A 22636-nucleotide genomic window follows, 5' to 3' on the forward strand; every position below is an offset into this window, starting at 1 on the left:
AATTAACCTTTTCCTCTATGACGGGGGAAAAGAGAAGGACTTCGACACAATCCATCCTTAATTGTATGCTTACAGCAGAGATCCATAACCATGTGGCACAGGGTGTTGTAATCATATATATGCCCGTGTATGTGTGTAGGAGTCCTGGTGGCTTAGTGGTTACACATTGGACTGCGATCCACATAGGCCACAGTTCCAAACCACCAGCCACTCCTCGGGAGACAAACTGGGTTCCCCCCCCCCGCCCCACCTGTTAGGACCTGGGTTTCGGCAGCCTACACACAGGCAGTAGGCGGCGAGCTAAGGCCCCCAGTCGTTCTGGGCGCTGAACCTCACCTGCGGCCCGGGTGATGCTGCAGGTGATTGTCAGCCAGCACGGCACACTGGGCTTTTTATCCTGTAAACAGTGACAGCCTTGGAAACCCAGGGCAAGAGGGTGGAAAAGTGTGCTATGAGTCAGCATCAACTTGATGGTGTGGAGTTTAGTTTTTTTGGTTTGGGGTTTATGTGGGGGGTGGGCTATTATGTCTGAGCCTCAATTCCATAGATTTTTATGGGTGGGCTATTATGTCTGAGCCTCAATTCCATAGATTTTTATTCAATTTTCCTTAGGTGAACTTAGTCACCAATAATTTTGAAACCCTGGAATGTAGTCTAATCTTGCCGCTGGAATTGCAAGCCTGAGTGACTATAGTATAGAATTGAACTGGGTTCTCTCATTGACTATACAAGTATCTATATGCTCTTATTATTTCACATGTATCGCACCCGAAGTTGTCCACTCTACTGAAAATAAACTCGTCAGCCAGAGGATGAGAACTATTTGACTTAGAAGATACAGTTGATTCATGACTCCAGCACAACTGCCTACGAAGTTAGACCTCGTTCTTTTGGTACAGTCACATTGTCGATCCATCCAGCCAGCCATCCAGCCATCCATCCACCCCCTGCTCCTTGTTCAAGCCCTCAAAATCTTCTTACAGAAAATAGAACCCTAAAGCTACCTGTGATGGTGAGTATGATGTGAGTCATCATAAGGCGTCCGCGCTGGCTCGCCAGTCCATCTCTAAGACAAAGCTCCCCCTGCTCATACAATGAAGGGACAGGAATACTAACGGTTGTAGCCCAGCAAACACTAATAAAATTTACAGGAAATCGAATCAACTGATATTGAAGACCACCTTTTTGTAAGGTTATTGCAAAAGTGGGAATTTTTGAACTGGTCAGGGGGGTAGATTTAGGTCTTGATCCCAAAGGAAGCTGTAAGGCCTAGAAACTAACTTGGGGCCTAAAAACACATGTGTTCTTAGAGTCAGGCTTGCGGAAGGACGCGGCCCACATCCACACTGTTTTTAAAGGAACACGAGCTTGTTGAAATAATAGAAAAGTTATATAGAAAGACCATGAAATCCCATCCCACCATGCGTTGTGAAGAATGTTGCTTGTCATTGGAGCAAAATTATGTTTACCCAAATTGTGGAGGGCTATGGGGGTAGGGGGAGCCCGAAACCCATCTACAGAGTAGCCTGTCAAAGGAGCCCCTGGCAGATCCGCATCAGCCATAGGCAAGTCTCGAACAGCCTTACTATCAGGCAGAGGCTATTGTAATCTGGATCGTCCTGGATCAAACTCGATACTTGGCTAGTTGACCACCCTATAGGGGCAACCTGAATTTGTTCTGGGTGCAAGTATCTCTGACTGGTTCCATAATTGAAATTTCTTCCCTGGCTTTTTGAATGTGGATGGGGTCTTTTTGTTCTTATGCATTCTTTGTATTTTTTGTTTGTATACTATTATGATTTTACCCTTACACCTTAGTATGATTTTATTTGTTTATTGTTTTCTGTTGGCTCTCCCAGCTGTGCAGCACAGTAGGAGTGGATGCATAATAAGTGATACAAGGGTATATAGTGAATACAAGGATGGGGCGGGAGCAGATGACAGGGAGGGAAAGGGGATTTCATGAGTAACTCATGAAGATGGAAAGGTGCAGGGAGCCTGAGAATGGATCGTGAAAGCATAACTCATCTTAATGGCGACTTAGCCTCGGGGCTGGGTGGGTGGAGAGGATGCTCTACAATTGATGTGGGGATGGTTGTACAATTCTTCATGATATGATTGAACGATTGAATTATATAATATATAAATTACTTGCCAATAAAACTGTTGCAGGGATGGGGGTGGGGATAAGAATGTCGCTTGCAGCTCATGAGGGAGGGGGGAGCGGGGAGGGAGGGCTAAAAAGAGAACCTGATGCAAAGGGCTTAAGTGGAGAGCAAATGCTTTGAAAATGATGAGGGCAAAGAATGTACACATGTGCTTTACACAATTGATGTATGTATGGATTGTGATAAGAGTTGTATGAGTCCCTAATAAAATGTTTTTTAAAAAAAGAAAAGAAAACAAATGTTTTGTGAGTGATAATGTCAACAAATGTACAAATGTGCTTGACACAATGGATGTATGCAAGGATTGCAAGCCCCAATAAAATTATTTTTTTCAAAAAAAAAAAGAAGAAGAAAAGATGGCAAAAAATAAAAGGAAACCAAGATCAATCGAAGATTAACATTTTATCATGAACTGTTCGAATGTATGTAAGTAGATGTAAGTCAAATATATTAAATTTGAAAAGAATAAAATAAAGAATGTCGCTTGCTTCTTTTACACCTGTACTCTGCCGCCCTGCCACCAACCCAGAGGGGCATGGAAAATCCCTCAGTGGCCAAAGAGGAACCATACCACCTTAAGTGGTCAGATTGCTCTATCATCTCTCCTAATCGGGAACCTGATCCATGCTACCACATGGGTGACCCTTGAAAACATGATCTAGAGTGAAATAAGCCAATCCCCACGTTCACAAACGCTATAGTTCTTATGATTGCACTTACATGGCACATCTAGAATAGACAAGCACATCGAAACTAACGTTTACTAGTGATTCTCAGAAGTGGCTGGGCAGGAGGGGACTCACTGCTTCAGGAACACTGGGTTTCTGTGAAATGATGGGAAAGTCTAGAAATTAATCATCGTCATGGTTCAGCATGATTAACATTACTCAGGTAAGTGAACTATGCATGTATATAATGTTGACATTAACACCAATTTGTTACTTCCTTAATTAAGAAAACAAATGTTTCTGGTGGGAGGATGCTCAAAGCAGTCAGGGAAGCATGGGCACACCACTCCTGTCTTTTCTTCGCTAAAACCAAACTCCTTTTCCTCATTCCCATTGCGTCCAGCTCAGGAGCTGGAGATACAATGTTGGAGAGAAGGGACAACTTTCATTGTGATTTTGAAGTGAACAGCTGTCCATCAATGAATGTGAATTTGCTCACATTTTAAACTTGGGAACAAATTGTTGCACATTAGACACCTTTTTAAAAAATCATTTTATTAGGGGCTCATATAACTCATCACAATCCGTACAGACTGTAACATACATCAATTGTGTAAAGCACATTTGTACATTCATTGCCCTCATCATTCTCAAAACATTTGCTCTCCACTTAAGCCCCTGGCATTCGCTCCTCCTTTTTACCCCTTCCTCCCCACTACCCCCTCGATCATTTATAAATTATTATTTTGTCATATCTTGCCCTGTCCGACATCTCCCTTCACCCACTTTTCTGTTGTCCGACCCCCAGGGAGGAGGTTATATGTAGATCCTTGTAATCGGTTCCCCCTTTCCAACCTATCTTCCCTCCACTCTCCCGGTATCGCCACTCTCACCACTGGTCCTGAAGGGATCATCTGTCATGGATTCCCTGTTTTTCCAGTTCCTATCTCTAACAGTGTACATCCTCTGGTCTAGAGTTGGGATCATGATAGTGGGGCAGGGAGCATTTAGGAACTAGAGGAAAGTTGTATGTTTTATCGTTGCTACATCCCACTCTGATTGGCTTGTCTCCTCCCCTTGACCCTTCTGTAAGGGGATCAGAAACCTTCTTTCAACCTGCCTTGTCCTCTTCTTCTCTCTCATCCAAGGTCTTCGCATCCCTAGGTCAGGTCCTTCCCATCATTCTTGGCCACTCCATCAATGGCAGAGCTGATCTTTTGCTGCCTGTAGTTTAAGATTCACATCTCCACTCTGAAGTCACCTGACAAAGGACATGGCATTCTACATAAAATAAACAAATGCTCCCTAAGAAATGTCTGCTTCCCAAGACCAGAGGAGAAAAGTGACTGCACAGGTAATTCCCGCCTCAGTCTTCATACCACATCATGCCCATACTAAGACAACTCAAAATAGCCATACTGCCTTGTGACCCATTAAAAAAACAAAACAGCTGTGATGGGGGGATACAGGTGGACAAGCCTCTGGTGGATCCCTCTAACCATAGACCAGGGAATGAATTGTCTTGCTGTTATGCAAAACGCTTTGGAAAGTGGATTCAGGAAGACAACGTTAGGTTACAAGTTAACTCCTCATTTGATTTCCCTTTTGACCCATTTTTAAGTTGTTGTCGTTTTTTAATGGTTTCTGCTTTCCTTTTGATTGAGGTCTTTCTGTTTTACTTTGTATTGTTGTTAGTTACTTTTTGTTGTTTTAATTTTCCTGTGTCTGAAATCCAAGAGGGGTAAATCTATAGTGACAGGAAGTGGACGAATGGGTTTGGGGGAGTATGGCAGGGAAGGTCGGGGGAAACCAGAATTCAAAACCTTTAGTGTAAGAATGGAGAAAAAACTCTAAAACTGATGGTGGTGGTGATGGTACAACTCTCATGATATGATCAGGCTATTGTATAATTTGTGAATCACACGCCAATAAAACTGTTTGTTCAAAAAGAAACGTGATACTCGTTGTAACACATTTTTTCTCAGTAAACACGCATGTGAAGGGCTTTTGTGGGTCGTGCACAGACCTATACGAGGCCTTTGGGAATACGTTCAGCAGCCCCGCTCCAGATGCCCACGTTCAAGAAACCTACGATTCAGACTAAGAAGCAGTACATTCGCAGCCATGAAAAGTTAACAGGACAGGCAGTCCCAGGTTATGAACAAGATGCGATCCATTCTTAAATGTGCCTTTAAGCATGCCAGCCAAGTTTGTAAGCAAATCAGAATAGGCACACACCATTCTTAGTTACTCTTACTTTGGCCCAAGATAACGTCTGAAGCCTTTGGAATGATGCTCCAGCTACAATTGTTGCAGCAAGCAAAGGGGATTAGGATGAAGGGGGTTTTTTAATCAGTTTATTGAGGGCGCGTACAACTCTTATCACAATCCATCCAACAGTTGAATCAGGCATGTTTGTACATATGTTGCCCTCGTTCTCATCCAGACATTTCCTTTCTGTTGAGCCCTAGGTAATAGCTCTTTTGTTTCCCTCCTACTTCTCCCTCCATCCTCATAACCTCCCAATAGAGTGTACATTGTTATTATTTTTTATTCTATTTTTTTCATTGTTATTATTTTCATCTCTCATAACAACCCTGTTTCCTTTCCCCCGTGTTTTCCGTTGTTCTTCTCCTGTGTATGGTTATGAGGGGTGTGTGGTTATGCGTCAATCATTGCGATTGGCTCCCCCTTTCTCCCTTCCTCTCCCCCCTTCCCCTGACCATCCCCACTCTTGGACTCTGTGTGTCATGAGTTCCCATCCTTTCCTATACCTGCTAAATCCTAATCATTCTTCAGCTCCATCAAAGTGGCCCATCTGCACGTCTGTTTTCACACTAAACTCATTCTCACCGTCCCCCAGATTACACTGGAACATTGGTTCTCAAAGGGGAACAATGTTTCCTGTTCAGCATACATTTGGCTGTGCCAGTAGACATTTTGTTTGTCATAATGGGGAGTGTTACTAAAAGATAGTAGGTAGATACTAGGGATGTTGGGAAATACCTTGCAGTGCACAGGAAATAGCCTACAGAGATTTATGTAGCACATATTGTGAGTAGCTGGGACGTTGCATTAGATCAGACCAGCACCCAGTTCTTGTTCATCATTAAATCACAGCAATCCAAATACCAGAAACCAAACCCACAGCCATCTAGTCAATTCTGACTCTTATTGACCCTATAGGGCAGAGTACAACTGATCTATAGGGGCTCCAAGACTATAAATCTTAATGGGAGCAGACCTCATCTTTCTTCCTTAGAGGGAGTGGTGGGTTTGAACTGCCAACCTTGTGGCTAGTATTCTTCACCCACTGAGCCGTCTCACAGTGATGATAAATGATAAGGCAGGAGGAAGAAGAGATTTGGCAGGTGGGAAAAGAGATAGGAGAAGGAAATATGAATTGGGGCAATTGTAATAATTCAATAAGTTTAGACTAAATGCTGAAAGTAGAAATAGTCAGAGTGTAAGGAAGGAAATATTTTAAGCAAAAACCTGAAGGATTAAGTATGGGTAATTAATGAAAAGGAAGTGTCATGACACTTTTAATTAACACTTGAGCATTGTTAAATGGAACAAATAACAGAAGCTGTTTTATTTTATGTTACTTATGGTCCTTTAAACGCAAAAATCACTAGTGATCTTAAAATTCAAAACATAAAACAGGTCATTAAATTAATAACAAAAGATTAAGAGTGGCAGGAGAGCAAGGAATGATAGATCATTTTTTTACCCGAAACCGAAGACTAATATAAAAGCAGCGATTTAATATGAGACCTAAATCTGAGCTCCCTAAAAGCCACCATGCAAAGCAAAGCCTACATGATTGGTCTCCATCCTTGGCAAGTTTTCCACCGCATTTCATGATATTCTATTGAGAATTTATTGTTGTTATTAATATTCTTAATTGGTGGGATTTTCGTCTGTGTGTGTGTATTTTTTTAACATTTTATTAGGGACTCATACAACTCTTATCACAATCCATACATACATCTATTGTGTAAAGCACATGTGTACATTCTTTGCCCTCATCATTTTCAAAGCATTTGCTCTCCACTGAAGCCCTTTTCATCAACTGTGTATTTTTTTTTTAACCAAGAAAGGCAGATTTTCTCGGAACTTAATTTTACAGGGGGAAAAACTGTTTAAATGATTCTTAAGAAACATTAAGGCCCTTTCTGCCCGCTCCCCCCTCCCCCCCGAGCGCCACTCCGGCCGCACGGCGCTCGCTCAGAGCTCCGGGCTCCTGCTAAGTTAGCGCCGCCAGCTGTCTCCCTTCAGCCGCCATCATGATCATCTACCGGGACCTCATCAGCCATGATGAGATGTTCTCCGACATCTACAAGATCCGGGAGATCGCAGACGGGCTGTGTCTGGAAGTGGAGGGAAGATGGTCAGTAGGACCGAAGGTGCCATCGATGACTCCCTCATTGGGGGTAACGCCTCAGCTGCAGGCCCCGATGGTGATGCAGCAGAAAGCACCATGGTCACTGGTGTTGATATTGTCGTGAACCATCACTTGCAGGAAACCAGCTTCACAAAAGAAGCCTACAAGAAGTCCATCAAAGACTACATGAAATCAATCAAAGGCACACTTGAAGAACAGAAACCAGAAAACGTAAAGCCTTTTATGACAGGTGCTGCAGAACAAATCAAGAACATCCTTGCAAATTTCAAAAACTACCAGTTCTTTATTGGTGAGAACATGAATCCAGATGGCATGGTTGCTCTGCTGGACTGCCGTGAAGATGGTGTCACCCCATATCTGATCTTCTTTAAGGATGGCTTACAGATGGAGAAATGTTACAGTGGGCAACTCACAACCAATGCCTCATCCCGACTGGTTGCTGTTCATCCACAGGACACCAGGACTTAGACAAACGGAACTGATATCATCGTGAGCTCTTCATTTACTTTTGACCTTGATTTATTTGGAGCAGAGGCTTTTTTTTTTTTTTAAGGAAAAAAAATGTCGTGTAGGTTGTCTAAAATAAAATGCATTTAAACTAAAAAAAAAACATTAAGGGGGAAAAAAAGAAAGAAACATTAAGGAATGGACCGGATTGTATGTTGCTGAGTAGACACTACAAATATGTTTCTACCCAACCCTCTGAGCGCCACCACATGGACTAAGCACCATGATGACTTTGGATGCTGACCTTGCAGACTGCCCGGCATAGCCTAGGGCTACACCAGAAAGGCTTACCGCAGAGGCCCTGCTGAATGAATGGAGCCCTGCCTCAAAGCTCCCTGCGCCCTTGGACACTCAGGAGTGGGGTATTCTGATGGGCGAGGAAGCAGAGAATGATCACACCAGGGCTAGGGAAGTGGCGGTCATGGACCTCGTGGGGAACCCCTAGCATGGTGGGTGTTCGATGGGAAGGGACTGTATAGTTAGTACCTCGGGGCTCCTTTCCTCTTGCATTGATATAACAGGTTTGGATCTGTTGGGCAGGGATCTGCACTTGGAAGAATTGTTCAGAAAGTCTCTCCATGGCACCAATCCCCGTGCTTAGGGTAAGCAGAGCTCACTCAAGCCGGGAGATGGAACTGTGCAGGGCAACAGCGCATGGGTTGTGGCTCAAGGTGGAACTGTCCTCACACAGATGCCTCATAATGACAGGGCCCAGACTGCGGTGTCACGGGGAAAGTTGACTTCATCAATGCAATCACTTTATGCCCCAGGCAGATGTACTTTCTTTTGTTTCTAGGTGTTTTTGTTTTTTTGTCTGTTTGTTTGCTGGTTGCTTTGTTGGTGTAGTTGATCCTGTGGAGTTTTGATTTTGTCATAAGACCGCCCAAGTAAACCTGAGTCATGCATATGTCTTGTATATCTCAGAGAGAAGCAGATGGATTCTGGGGCCCCACTTAACTCTAGCTCCAATCCAAGAGCAGTTAGTTCTGATAACTTGGCCCTACTTGGTACTTACCATGAAATGATCACTGAAGATAAGGTGCTACAGCAATGTGTGGTGAAGAAAGCAGATGGTGCCCGGCTATCAATCAGAATAGTGTCTGGGGTCTTAAAGGCTTGTATTCAAACAAGCAGCCATCTAAGTGAGGAGTCAACCAAGTCCACACAGAAGAAGCCCAGCTGTGTGATCCAATAATGACAATAACAAAATCCAGGATCAGAACTTAAATTGTGAACAGCTAATTAGTATAAGTCTGTGAAGGGCAGTTGTAACCCCAAACCCATCCGCAGGTTACCGAATCAGATGAAGCCTCTGGCAGGCTTCCTCCAGCCACAGGCCAGGGCCTCACACAACTTTACTACCAGATAGAGATCATTGTAAACTTGATTCTGTGGAATGAACTTGATACTTGGTCAGTTGACCTCCCTCTTGACCCAACCTGAATCTGTTCTAGGCTCAAGTATTTTTTTTTCTCAATGTCATATGACATAGTTTATTGTGAAACATCGAGGAATTCCTTGAGGAGTTCATTCCAGTTTCTGGGCTAAATTTAGAAGAGTTGAGAGAACTTTCAAGTAGCTCGACGTACTGAATTTTCCGTGCCAACTGAAAAGCATTAAATAAGCAACCAAAAAGTCCACGAGTCAATAAATACTTGGCGACTTTCAAAAATATCTGCTAATTTCCCAAAGCAATAGAATGTTGTACAGATGATCTCATGCCCTTTAGATGGAATACTACCATGCAACACAGATCACAGGGTCACCACAGAGGTCGACTTGCTTTAAGAAAAAGAATAACATGCTCACTTTTACACATGTGACAGAAGCGTAACGCCCCATACACCCAGTGCCAGGGTCTCCCGGGCAGTGACAAGCCTCGGGCAGGCTAATTAGGTTTCGAGGCTCACGTATTTCTTGCTTATTCCATAGCAAAAATGTCTTCCCTGGCTTTCAAAACATTGATGGTGGTCTTTTATGCTTACTTACTCTTTGTATTTTTTTATCTTTATCTCATTATTATTTTATCCATGCCACTCTATTTGGGTTTTGGTGTTTATACTTTTTGTTGGCTTTCTCATTCTGTGATGTATGGAAGGAGTGGGTGCATAAAGATAATAATGATGCAAAGGTTATAGGGGATGTGGGAGGGGGGCTGGAGAGGGAGAGGGGATTTGGGGAGCAAATAATGAATGCAGGAGCAGAGAAGGAACACTAGAAGTAATTGTGATTATATACTTCATTTTAAAATCTATTTAACCCTGGAAGTATATGATATGTGAATATTCTCTCAAGAAAAACATGCCCACCCCCCCCAAAGAAAACAAGAAACCAAACTTGACCAATGACTATCATGGGTGAAGTGGAAAGAGTTTGTGTGTAAGGATTATTGAGTTCATGTCAATGGTAGTAGAATAATTTGGAAAAGCTTATCAATACTGACTGTATATCACAGAGTATAATCAATGACACTGAATTATACAAGTAGAAGTTGTAGCATTGGAGAATGTTCTGTTGTGTATATTTTGTAACTATTAGGGGGAAAAAAGTAATATGATAACAATTGTACAACTCTTCTTGATATGCCTGCATTATTGAATTTTATGACATGTGGATAAAGTGTTAACAAAACTGTTAAAAAGAAGTAAAAGAGAAAGAAAGAAACATTGAGGTACAATGAGAACTGTCTCAGTCATAACTTTATGAAGGTTTATTAATCTCCTTTCTGTTGGCTTTTCTTGTTCTCATGATTCAAAGTCTCAAGGAGAGAACAGTGGAGTCGCTGTGTGTGTTAGGAGATCCCATTTGGCTTGGGTCAAGACATGAACCTTGGAGTCAGCAAACCTGAACTTGAACTCAATTTCTATCTCTACTAATTTGCAGCTACTTTGCCTTTAACAGAGACTTGATGATACCTAGCCATTGAGAAGTCTAGCAACAATACACAGTGTGTTCTCAGTCCAAGTAGTAGATGCTTCATCAGTTTTATCATTGCTATAAAAAAACCAACAAGGAAGTGAATAGGTAAACATATATGCTATTTTTAAGTCCCTGGATAAATAAAAGGAACTCTGATGGCCTAATGACGTGGGTCTTGAGCTTCCAACTGCAAAATCAGCAGTTGGCAACCACCAACTGCTCAGCTGGAGAAAGACGAGTCTGTCTACTCCCATAAACACTGACACTCTCAAAAGTCCACACGAGCAGATCTGTCATGTCCTTTCACTTTTATCTTGGTTGGTGGCACTGAGTTTAGTGATTAAAGAAAAGATAGATATTAAAAGATTATTTCTCTATTTCCCCTGATGTTCCGTAGGCTTAGGACAGTCTGATCCTAAGGGAAAAATTTAATTATGTAGAATCATTATTAAAATGAATTTGCAGATCAAGCTATGATCTAATGGAAAATATTTTAAATGCTTCCACAACTGACCATGTGACAGAATCCAATCAACATTTTCAAAAGGTCATTGGCAATGTGGTCATCTGACTTTTATCACTGAACAAAGCATTTGAGCATTGTAGTAACCCCTTTAAAATAAGCCAACATTATGTCTTACTGTAGGTTCGTGTAGATTTAAGAAAAAACATTTCTTCTTAGAAAGTCTCTAAAATTAAAACGTTCTAACTCTATAATCTGAACACCACTGACATTTAGTAAGAATTGAACTGCTAAATCACCCAACGCCAAAGAAACCAAATCCACTGCCGTTGACGCCATTCTCACTCTGAGTGACCCTACAGGGTAGAACTGCCCTGTAGTAGGTTTGCTGAGGCTGTAAATCTTTACAGAAGGAGAAGCCTCGTATTTCTGTTGTATTTGAACTCCCAACCTTGTGCTTCACTGAATATTTTCACAGCAGAATGTTTTCACCCAAACAACCAACACAAAGGCTCCTCCTGAGTAGCACGGATCCGGTGAAGTAGTGGTTACGCGTTGGGCTGCTAATCACAGGGGCAGCAGTTTGAAACCAGCAGCAAGGGAAAGCATGAGGCTTTCTAGTCCTCTAAAGAGTTACCGTCGACGTCCCGAGCGCGTCCTGCTTCCTGGGTCCCGGCCTGCATCGCCTCCTCCCCGCTTAGCCACCTTCCTCTGCGGTCCTAACTCAGCTTGTGAGTCTGCCACCTTCCCTATGGCGACCCGCAGCCCCAGTGTCGTGATTAGTGACAATGAGCCAGGCTCTGACCTGGGTTTATTTTGAATCCCTAATCATTACGTGGAGGATTTGGAGGTGTTTATTCCTCATGGACGAATTATGGACAGACTGAGCGGCTTGCTCGAGACATGATAAAGGAGATAGGAGGCCATCCCATCATGGCCCTCTGCGTGCTCCAGGGGGGGAGGAGGGCTATAAATTCTTTGCTGACCTGTAGGATTACATCAAAGCACTGACCAGAAATAGTGATAGAGCCATTCCTATAACTGTAGATTTTATCAGACTGAAGAGCTACTGCAATGACCAGTCAACCGGGAACATAAAAGTACTTGGAGGGGATGACCTCTCAACTTTGACCGGAAAGAATGGCCTGATTGATGAGGATATATATCATCGACACTGGCCAAACCAAGCACATGACCCAAAGATGGTCAAGGTGGCCGGCTTGCTGGTGGAAAGGACTCCTTGAAGCATTGGCTATAGAACAGACTGTGTTGGCTTTGACATTCCAGACAAGTTTGTGGTGGGATATGCCCTGGACTACAGTGAATACTTCAGGCACTTGATGCATGTCTGCCTCATCAGCAAAACTGGAAAAGAAAAATACAAAGCGTAAAGGGAGTTGCCGAGCTGTGTCCCCTCCACCCCCCCGCCGCCCCCCAACCACCCCCAGTACAAATGATCACCGTTTCCAGGCCCGCGACTACCTGCTTACTTAGTAGAGCGCCCTGCATGTCCCTTCTCAGAGCGGCTCGAGCCTGGCCCTGAGAGGACACTTTCTTGCATGATGAGCCAGCCGGTGGGCGCTCGTTTCTCTTTGGGCTTGGCTTATTGTGTGACTTGGGAGACTCTCCGAAACCAGGTCACTAAGGGAAGAAAACAAAATTGTCCCCGTCAGAAACATTGAAGAGAAAAGATATATTAGTTTTTTAATTGGTATTTTACTTTTTTAATTAAAAATAGCCCAGATGTGATTGATTCATGGTCCCCAGACCACTGGGTGGTTGGGGGGGTTAGAGGCAGCCCGTCTGCATATCAGTGACAGACCCTGAGCCGCTGGGTTGTGGCCAGGCTCCTTAGGCTCCAGGTGATTTTTAGCAGGGTGTCAGTGGGAATGACTGAGTTGTCCCATTTGTTCAGATCGTTTCCGTTGAACCTTTGTCAACAGTTGCTTTTAAATATAAATAAATACATTGAAGAAGAAGGAAAAAAAAGTTACCATCTCAGAAACCCCAAGGCCCATTCTACCCTGTTCCGCAGGGTCACCATGAGTCAGAATTGACTGGACAGTGAGAGAAAGATTCTCATATCAGCCGTTTAGGGAATGGTCTGTTTCAGGTCCAAGGAGGACATGTTGAAAACAAAAAGGACTTTTCCTGCATAACTAGAGCACCTCATAAAATTATGTTTCTAATAAAATTTTAAACCAGTGAGATAGTTGTCATTAATTGGCCAGCTCTATTGTCACTAGCTGTTCGGTTAGAGAAGTAACCGGGAGGTTAGAGCAGGCTACATGAGGAGCGTCTGGCAGCGGGAGTGGTCCAGAGACTCTCTTTCCCACAGCTTGTACCATTATAAACACATATTTCTTTATTAAACTCAGATGTTATTTTTCTAACGTTCCTCTGGATATTTAATGATATTTACTTCAAGCACAACATTTAATAGCTCCCCCAAAATGATAATACAATTGAACAGAAGGGAAGCGTTCAGTAAGAAAAAGTTTAAAATTTATTTTCTAGTCTCCTTTTTCCCTTTTTTGTTTGTCATTTCAGTAATTTCAGTGTGTTAATCCTGAACATTTCGGGGATAAGTCAAAATGTAAATGATCCATATTTCTTTGTATAACTGGCCGAGGAAAGCCCATTTGAAGTTCATTATGAATTGAGATGAGATCTAAGCCTTACCAGATAAAATTGATTCATACAGCCCATTCTGGCTTCCAAAACCATCTTGGCAAATTTATGATACCATCTTTGAAATCAGGAGATGTGATTTATTGAAACATTTCATTCTAATCCTAGGCAGTAGTTACTCATTAGCTGAGCAACAAAAACTGTGAAGCCCAACCAGTAGGCTGCATGATATATAGCACACCTACTCATTACCCAAGGAGACCTGGTGGCATAGTAGGTTATGCTTTGGTCTGCTAACCCAAAGGTTAATAGTTCTAAAACAGCAGTTGTTTCTCAGGAGAAAGGTGAGGCTTTCTACTCCAGGAAAGAGTTCATCTCAGAAACCCACAGGGGCAATTCTACTCTGTCTTCAGTGAGTCTCGGTGTGACTCATGGTCCAAAGTTCCAATGTTCAGGACAGAATTCTGCTTTCTCTGTATTCGAGGGTCCCTCTACTGTCTGAACTCAACATTCCATTCCTACCAGCTAGTCTTTGATTTCTAGAGATTTCTTCCCAAGCCAACCAACCTTAAATACATGTCTCAAATGATGTCACCCTTTTTCCTATACTCCAGTAAAACTCCAAAGTCTGAATACAGATCATAGCGTATCCCAATGGCACTCTACCATACTGCTGTAAGATTAATATTCATATACCTCTTTAGAATATGCATTATTTGAGGGGTCATCTTGGTCTTTGTGTCTCCAGATGCACACAGTTGAGCAAAGGAAAGGTAGGAACTAAGGAAAAAAGAAATCAAGAGCAGAAGAATGTTTAAGAGAAATGCATTCCTAAATTAGTATTTAACCAAACAAAAACAACTGTGGCCAACTTTAAAAGGTTAAACATGGAAGGGGAGGGTATATTTTAAATGATAATACAGCACATGATAATCACTCGCAACTCCTCAGAGGGAATTGCATTTATTCACACAATCAAAACATCTAGCAGAGGTGCAGGGAAGGCAGAGAGCTGGAGGTCGCGTTGGCTGGGCTAAAGGTTGGTTCACAGCCTCCATGCTCTCAATTCTGAGGCGGAGGAGTGCCAGGGACAGCCTGAATCTCTATTCAAGCCTGTTCACCCTACTCCCTTTTTTGCCTTCTAACTAGCAAGGAAGGTGGGCTGTCTCTGATCATGACCTTGGGAGGTTTCTCTCTTCTTTCAAGGTGCAGTACTGTCTTCAGACTCTGCCCAGAGGCTTGACTCCTCAGGGGGTCCCCAAAGCTCAGGCAAGAGACTCCCTACCATCCTGAGCTCCAGAGTGGGGTTTCCCTTGATCTCTGCAATTGTCTCTGCCTCAAGCATCCACATCCTTGTAGAGGAAGTTCAATGACGATCCTCCCTTGCCATTTTTTCCCATTGCCAGAGCTGGAGGACTTTTACACCCCCTGTACTTCCCAAGAGCTCTGACCTCTGGCCAAGGGGAGGATGAAGACGGAGATTTTTCCTTGACTTCCCTGTTGCTGGTTCCAGGCAGGCAGTACCCCACCCAGCATTAAGCCCGAGTGTGGCAGAGCTCAGAGCTTAGCAAGTGTGCATGGGCAGCCTGCACTTTTGCACCTCCCTGCTTCTCCCTCCCTGAGAACCCTCAGCAGGAACTCAAGGAGCAGGAGACGGCTCTGCGCCCTGGTGACTGAAGGTGGTTCCTTAGAGCAGCTCTCTGTCCTTGAAGCAGGCTGGGCTCCATTTTGTTAACTGCTGAATGACCTGCCTCCTCCCATTTCAGAAATCCCCACTAGGGATGGATCGGAGAATGTACTCTTGTGTTCCCAGGCTCAGAATGTCATAATTAATAACATTGTTCCTTTTGATGTGGTGGCTAAGATTCTGCTCTTATTTTATTAACCAGGCTGTCATAATCAATCCTGTGCCCTGTAATTCTCACTACCTCTAAAGCATGCTAACATTCATTTTGCTTTCTGCTTTTGTCACATGCTTGATGAAGTCCCTGATGAATGATAAATAAATGTTGGCCTTTCTAAACTCACTGAGATGTCCACTCGGGGCTGAAATCAAAAGAATCACTTTTTGATTGTAGTAGTCTGATTAGAAACGAAGAAAGGCTCTTCTAAATGATCAAGACATGATAGTGGCTATTGTTTATTTGAACCCGCAACCTCCTCAAGAGGCCGGGTGGGCTGGCACTCAGGTTAGGGGCTCAGGGGGCATACAGAAAGGACCCTGGAGGTACTGGGATTCAGCATTGGGCTGCGAACTGCATGGCCAGCAGGTCCACAGCACTCCCTGGGAGAGTTACCATTTCAGGAACTTGGAAACAGGGCCAGTTCTACAGACTAGATGGCAGTGAGTTTGGGTTGTTGTTGTTTGGAGAGGGGACAGAGAATGTGGCCTTCTGTCCCGTTAAGTGGCAGGCCTGCCACATCTCCAGAAGTTCTGTCTGCAGGGAGAGAGGGGGCCTCAGCCGGGGTCCCTGGAAGAGAAGAAGGTAGAGGATCAGATCCCCAAGGCCCTTCTGGTTGTGTTCAGAGAAGCCCGGCATGTTCATCTGAAAGATCCATTCTTAAAGGAGAAATTTCAGTTAGGGAATTGGCTGGTGCTCAGGAATCTCCCAATGCCCCCAAGCTCCTTAAATTACCCGGGTTTTAGGACCTGTCCACCCAGTAACTAGGATGCTGGCAGTCCTCATTCACAGCTGCCTGTAAAAGGCGTTCTCGGGAGATTCCTTGACGAGATTAGTGGTGTTGATCAGCTTACGAAGGATGTGCCAGTAAAGTGCAGATGGACGTGGCAAGGAGAGGAGTATGTGAATGTGGGGAAGTCAAACTTCAGATCAGGGGAACCACGGATGAGAAACTCCGCGAGTCAAAACCACAGACTGCCCTACTCACTCAACTGCCCTCGTTTTGTTTGTGGTTGTTGTATTTGTTTTGTTTGTTTGTTAACTGTGCGAATGTTTACTCTGTCCCTGTCCCAGAAGGGTAGCGGAGAGGAGGGGCCGTGGACTCTCCAGGCAGCCCTGAGTGGGAGGCTGGTCAGAAGCTGTGGGACCCAGGGCCATTGGGAAAGGCAACCTGGACTCTCAGAGGCCCTGAAGCCCAGGTAGGCTGCGAGACCAGAGAGAGGTCACTTCCTGGGCCCCAGAGCGTTCTGGAGGGTGCCGTGGCCGAGTCTGTCCCAGCAGCAAGAATCTTTCGGAGCGTGGGTAGGCCACCACCGGGCCCCTCCCTTGGGCCTCCTATATCGGTGCCTATTCCTACAGTGGGAGGGTCTGGGTAGGGTGCCTTTAGTTTTCTCTGTCCTGCTCCTCTAGGCTCTGAGAAAGCAGTCCCCATCTTCTGTTAGTAAATCCACAATCCCCTATTTTTCTTTCAATTCTAACTCTTCTCATAACCCCAAATGCCTTTAGTTAACACAACAGGAAAGCCCTAGCACTTTTGGCTTCCGACTCTAGACCAGCCTCTGTTTGCCTTCAAACATTCTCACAGCTCTCCCAAATTAACATGTAAGCAATTCAATGTGGCTCTCCTTCCTGCCAATCCTGTCTCTCGAATTCGTTTCTTTCTCAGCAGCTAGTATTCTTGCAACCCATTGTTTATCCCTTCAAATCTATCATAACCAATCAACATTCAATTCTAAAAATGTCCAAGCACTTCATTTGAGGGGAATATTCTTTTTCTTAGCCATTCTCATCTACCAAAACCAATTGTCTTGGTTTTGCTTACATCCTATGTTCTCCTTCCATCTCTCTGACTCATCTTTGTTCTGGTTCTCATCTTCCATTAATTTCTTTAATGAAAGAGTGATCTCAAGTCCTACATTCTACATAACATCATTATGTTAGTCTGGGCACGTTAGAGAAACAAATCCACAAAAACTCATATGTATAAGAGAGAGTTTTAGATAAAGGGTAAGTGCACATCAAGAAAGCATCCCAACCCAGTGCTGCCCAAGCCCACAAGTCCATATGTCCACCACCAATCCACAAAGCCTTCCTCCATCTCACAAAACACATGCAGTGATGCCGACTGCAGGAGGAAAGCCAAGTCAGTGAGTGTGTAAGCTTCTCAGCGCTGCCAGGGGTCCCCACACAGCTGCTCCAGCACCCAGGGCAGCATCACGGTAGGTCCATGTGGCTTCACCTCAGGGATGTCTTGCAGGAAGTCAGACTTGCCAACTAAAGCAGAGAACTGGTTAAGGCAGCTGCACCCTGGTCGGACCATCACAAAATAAGAGATCGAAAGGCGAGGCTCACCAAGCCATTTCTTTCTCCGCACTTCAATTAACCCCACATGTGTTTATCGGCCAGGTTGGCACAATAAACTTTAACTGTTTCAATGGTCTACATCTTTGCCCTCTTGTCCCTTCATTTGCCACCCATTCTGAGCTGTAGATTCACTTGGTTTCGACATTTGAAGAGGTGGATCAGGAGAGCCCTAAGAGCGGGAAGTAAAGCGGTATATCACGAATGAAAAGTAGTTTACTTGTTCATAGTTGCTAGTCAAAATGAAATTGTCATTCATATAGTAGAGTAGGTGATGGATTGCAAGGTCAGTGTTTCGAAACCACTAGCCCCTCTTGGGGGGGGGGCGTGGGGGAGGAGAGAGCTTTCTACTCCCCTAGAGAGTTGCAGTCCCGGAAGCTCACAGGACAGTTCTTCCGTGTCCTTTAGGGTTGCTATGAGTCAGCATGAGCTACTTGATGGCAGGGAGTTTGGTTTTGATTTCTGGTAGCACTTTTGCTAGCCACAAGGTCAGAGATTCAATTCCACCAGCCGCTCGATAAGAGAAAGATGAAGCGTCTGCTCTTCTAAAGATTTACGACCTCAGAAATCCTTAAAGAGCTGCTATGAGTTAGCGGGTTCTACATTAAGACTCCCTGGGCAGTGTACGAAGCATGCTTGGCCTGCCAGCTGAAAGGCACAGGCTACTGTCCATTTAAAGGTATCGCAGAAGAAAGTTCTAGTTATCTACCTGTGAAAATCAGCCATCAAAGCCCTCTGGTTTGTGGCACGGTTATATTCTGACACACATGAGGTGTCCATAAGTCAAACACAGATGGCGCACCCTGTTGTTGTTCCTGTTTTTCTTGTTCTATATTCTACATAAGATATAATGTTATCGAAGGCACCAAGGAACGTTATGAAAACTCCTCAGATATTTTCCCATCATTTATAGATATTGGAATATTAGATTTGCCTCTCAAATTCTTCATTTCTGATACACAGAGGCATCCTTGATTCTCCATCACAGTCAAAGCTCTGTCATGCCACCATGCCTAGGATCTCTTTCATCCACTTCATCTTATTTCATTTGATTCACACCTGAACTTGAGTTTTCATGAACTATGAACTTGGATGATGTCAATGGCTTCCCTTTTTGTTTGTTTCCAGTCTTCGGGTCCAGCCGTGGGTTCCCTGACCACTCTTTATTAGAGAGACTCTTACCACTCTTGGCTCCATCTCCAGAACTGGACATGACCTATCCCTGGATCTACATTGAAATTTTTCCAAAGTTATTTCATTTATAATTCGGGGGGACAAAATTTGTAGATAAGAGAGAATGTCTTAAAATACTTGGCAGAATCTTTCAAAATAAGCTTATAGATAAGGTGACCAAAAAATGGAAGCTGGGTGCTGGCAGAGTGAGGGGAATTTGTGCCTGACTGAAGAGATAGTGTGCTCCAGGCCTTGCGTTTGGCCTTGCCCTTCTGCCTGCCTTTATCAGTGATTTGTGTGAGCACAAAAGCACGTTTCTAAAATGTTTACAAGACCAATGTTTCAGAGATCAGCATCAATAGGAGAGGAACTCAAAACATTCTTTCTGGCTTTAAAAATATAACTAAAATTAGCATGGCGTTTTATGAGGGTGAAGTAAACAGCATTAAGAATTTTTTTAAAGGAAATTTAACAATACCACGTTCAGGAAAGAAGGAATGGGGATTAATAGCCAAAGTTCTTGTGAAAGGATAAAATATTTGAGCTGATAATCAGTATAATTAATATAGGCCAACAGCATAGCCCAGATAATGGACGCTAAGGCTATCCTCGCGAAGTATGAAGGAGTCCTCCTGGCTCCATGGTTAAGCACCTAATGGACCGCGAAACAGAAGGCCAGCAGTCTGATTGCACCAGTAGTCCCGTGGTGAACCAAGTGATGGTCTTCCATGGAGACCACAGCCAAGGAAAACTGCTGGGAAAGTTCTCCTCTGTCACGTTGGATCTGATGAGCTAGAATCAACCCACTGGCACCCAACAACAAGAATGTTTTTTTTTTCTTATATCCTGACACAAAACTACATTTGATGGTGCTTAATTGCAGAAATGAAGTATAACCTGTTGTTATTCTAACAGAAAATCGCTAGTATTAGTTCTGAACATACCAGCTCAGAGAAATGCCACAGTCTGTAATCTCCCAGCTCACATTACTGACTCTCCTAAAGTACCTTCCATAATTACTGATTCTTCTTAGTTTCATACATGGTGCTTGACAAAAAAAAATTAAAAAGCATCCAGATAGTAATATAGTGTCAGGCCTAAGTCTAGTGAGAAAACCACTAACACATCATAAAAATCTTAAATATTTAAATATTTGCTTATACATATATTTATAATGAATATGCATACAGAAATGTTAAAGTATTGATCTTCTTCTAAAAGGATTATGAAATTAGATAAGTGCATTGACATATTTAGAGAAAAAAATTCTATGGTAGTTAACAAACCGTGGAATTGGCCAAGCATCTAAATGCATTCTGAAAAATATTTTTTTTCTTCTCTCTCTTTTTTTAAACGTTTTATTAGGGGCTCATACAACTCTTATCACAATCCATACATACATAAATGTGTAAAGGATATCTGTACATTCATTGCCCTCATCATTTGAAAAAGATATTTTAATGCAACTGAAATGGATCAGGGCTATTTGTTTCAAGTTCCAAAGCCCACCCTTTGTAAAATCAAGCCTAATGAAATAATGTGGCATGGTAGACCTACTCCAAGACTTAATAAGAATAATGATTACCACTGACCTCAACATCATTCCACTGAAGGTGGGTTCCTGGTCTCTCTTTGGAGACAAAGCAGTAGAATCTCTCATTAAAAGGAGGACAGAGTTGTATAGCACTGTACTTTGGGAATACCATTTATCAGTGGTGATGATGTGAGAAATCAGAGCCAGTCAAATAAACAAGTATTTATTGAATGCTTGTGTTCTGTGTTTTCAAATAAAGGATTTAAGATTTTCTAAGGTCTGTGAAAGAATGAGACAATGTGTTTTATCAAGGGAATATTTCTAAGCTATTTATTCTCCAGCCAAATGTACTGCAAAGTATATTAGCCTGTGGCCCTAACAAGATGAGGATCTGAGTTCCAAAGAAAACGTGAGAGTGCTATAAAACTGAGATTTCTTTAAAGGATACATTTATTGTTAAATTATGGTAATCAGAGATATATGTATTGACTGCCAAGTATCGGAGATGATGAATAAACTTTAATTTATATGCCAACTCTAATTGTTAGTGGTTCCTAAAAGTAGCATGATGGGAAGGATTCTGAAGCTAAGCTTATCAGGAAAGAGTTCCATGATCAGTCAGTCATGCCTGTTATGGATGCAGCAACAACAGCATCTCTGTTCTGCCAGTTCTACACACGCAACATTTTGATGAGTAAGAACATCAATAAACATCAAAGCGTAAGATCCTCTTTAAGTTTGCCAACCGGGCTAACTCTAGTTGAAAAACAGAAAAGGAAGAAAGTAAAAACTATGAGAACGGATTTGTTCTGCTCTTATTTATTATAATTCCTCTTAAAACATTCCCTCCCTTCCCATCTCTACCAAGCATGTGTGCTAGCCGACATCTCTGACTTCCGGCACCAACCTAGAGGTCTGCACTGGGTATGACACGCCTGAGGTTTCTCACCAGCCTCCATTCAGCTGACTTTACCTTGGATGCTATATCCCCTCTCTGAAATTGCATGGGAGAACGGCAGCTGGGTAACGTGATCCTCTGGAGTCTGGTGGTGGTGGTGGTGGTGGTGGAGGAGGAGAAGGAGGAGGGGGAGGAGGTGGTGGTGATGGAGGTGGTGGTGGTGGTGGTTGTGGTGGAGGTGGTGGTGGTGGAGAAGGAGGAGGAGGTGGTGGTGGTGGTGGTGGTGGTGGTGGTGGTGGTGAAGGTGGTGGTGGTGGAGAAGGAGGAGGTGGTGGTGGTGGAGGAGGAGGAGGTGATGGTGGTGGTGGTGATGGTAGTGGTTGTCGTGGAGGTGGTGGTGGTGGTGGTTGTAGTGGAGGTGGTGGTGGTGGAGGAGGAGGAGGTGGTGGTGGTGGTGGTGATGGTTGTAGTGGAGGTGGTGGTGGTTGTGGTGGTGGTGGTGGTGATGGTGGTGGTTGTGGTGGAGGTGGTGGTTGTGGTGATGGTGGTGGTTGTGGTGGAGGTGGTGGTGGTGGAGGAGGAGGAGGAGGTGGTGGTGATGGTGGTGGTGCTGGTGCTGGTGGTTACATGCCAGAGTCCGTTCCAACCCATAGTGACCTGATGCACAAAACACTGCCCGGGTGGTCATATGCCGTCCTCACAATTGTTCCTATGCTCGAACCCTTGTGGCAACCGTCTCCTTGAGGGCGATCCTCTTGTTCACTGCCTCTCTTACTTTACCAAACATGACGTCCTTCTCCCGGGATTGTTCTCTCCTGACAACATGCCCAAAGTATGTAAGACGAAGCCTTGCCAGCCTTGCCTCTAAGGAGCACGCTGGCCATACTTCTTCCAAGACAGGTTGCTTTGTCCGTTTAGCAGTTCATGGTGTTTTCGATATTCTTCACCAGCACCACAATTCAAATGCAGCCATTTTCCTTCAGTCTTCCTTACTCGCTTTCCAGC

General features: G+C 43.7%; 1 non-coding gene and 1 pseudogene across 1 annotated transcript; one reads left to right on the forward strand and one right to left on the reverse strand.

Moving 5' to 3' along the window:
- Positions 1 to 248: 248 nt before the first annotated feature.
- LOC142441682 (small nucleolar RNA ACA64) lies at positions 249 to 375 on the reverse strand. The gene has a single exon (XR_012783036.1). It is a non-coding gene; the product is annotated as a small nucleolar RNA ACA64 (small nucleolar RNA).
- Positions 376 to 11884: 11509 nt separating this feature from the next.
- LOC142441424 (hypoxanthine-guanine phosphoribosyltransferase pseudogene) lies at positions 11885 to 12524 on the forward strand (annotated as a pseudogene).
- Positions 12525 to 22636: the final 10112 nt, after the last annotated feature.

The sequence above is a fragment of the Tenrec ecaudatus genome, chromosome 2 (assembly GCF_050624435.1).
Source record: "Tenrec ecaudatus isolate mTenEca1 chromosome 2, mTenEca1.hap1, whole genome shotgun sequence".
Classification (NCBI taxonomy): Eukaryota; Metazoa; Chordata; class Mammalia; order Afrosoricida; family Tenrecidae; genus Tenrec; species Tenrec ecaudatus.